The sequence below is a fragment of the Orbicella franksi genome, chromosome 10 (genome assembly GCF_964199315.1).
Source record: "Orbicella franksi chromosome 10, jaOrbFran1.1, whole genome shotgun sequence".
In the NCBI taxonomy this organism is placed as follows: Eukaryota; Metazoa; Cnidaria; class Anthozoa; order Scleractinia; family Merulinidae; genus Orbicella; species Orbicella franksi.
The window spans coordinates 12,735,699-12,737,181 of NC_138154.1; positions in this window are offsets into that span (position 1 = coordinate 12,735,699).

Consider the following 1,483-nt stretch of genomic DNA (forward strand, 5'->3'; position numbering starts at 1 on the left):
CTCGCACACGATATCTCCACTGGGTTTTAACCGAATGTTGTCAAATTTTCAACATTGATGAAGGACACAATTATCTAGGTCTTAAACCTCCCAAATTTGCAATTTACGAAAATTTTCCCTGTTATTTAGTTAATATAGTTAATATTAGTCAATATTAGTACACTTTTTCAACATTTCACGAGAAAAACCCCCTCAAAACACTGTTTTCTGAGGTTTGTCTCCTGGACAACTTGCTTATGGACAGGATGAACTTAATTCCATACTTCTCGAACCATTCATTATCACGTTATCGTGTTTATAATGAACACCACTTTTTAACACTTAGGAGCTAGTTATTCATTAACTATCGTGGCACGTGACCTGGAAAAGCTCATTTTTGAAGTCAGAGTGCAAAGTCCTTTAACGTTATACCAAAACTGTTCCACAGAGTTGTTTTGCAAAAAAAAATTTTTCTAGGTATAAGACCACATTAACGGTTAGGTAAGGTTAGTGCATAGGGTTGAGGTTTGTTCTGGGTTTATTATTAGGGTTAGAGCTAATTTATAGGTCTAAAGTTATCTTTCAGCTTGTATTTGCAGTCTGCGGTCTGCACAGATTCAATCACACTGACGTGTCGATAATTTATTATTACATTAATCATAAACTTCTTTTCGACCTAGCCCTTGAACACGTTTGTTTTTTTCCAAAACATATCTGCGAGAGATATAAACAGTTCTTATGATGGAGTATCTTCAGGCTTTGTCAGCTATTTTAGTACCAGTCAGCAATTGCAATAGGCCGTCACCTTGTCATTTTTTTTTTTTGCTGGGACGCACTGAGGGTTAGGGTTTGGCAGAACTTTTCCACCTTGTCACTGTCTATAATTAACAGCTTAACACGAAAAGAAATATTGCTGCATTTTTTCAGACATCACGCTGTTTCAATCTAAGTTAAAGATCACTTCAATGATTGAAACTTTCAAGTTGTGATACCTTCTAATTCTCTTTTTAGTTGGTGACCATTATTTTATCGGGCTACGGGTCTAATTGTTCAATAGTTGCCCCGCGGAAATTTAATGTTCTTAAAACAAATATTTGCCCGAAGAGTGAACCTTCGAGGGCAAATATGCTAGCTATAAAAGCATCAAATTTCCAGGGGGCAACTATCAGACCGATAGTTCCGAGACTTAAGCACTCTATTGTCTTTATTGTTCACCACTAAATTTTCTTCCGCGCGCCAGTTCACAAATCTTATTAAATCATTTTCAACCTTTTCAGATGAAAGCCGTGAAAGCCAAATGCAAAATTTGAAAAAGAAAGTAGACAAAAACCCACTAAATACAATTTTAGATATTTGTTTTAAAGTGAGCAAGTAAGAACTTTATTTAAGTGTGAATGTATTTAGCCCATGTGGGCTAACTGGGGACTCTGTATTAACTCTACCTAAAAATTTTCGTTAATAGCATTATAAGATTCTCTTTAAAAAAATTAAAATTGAAATATTG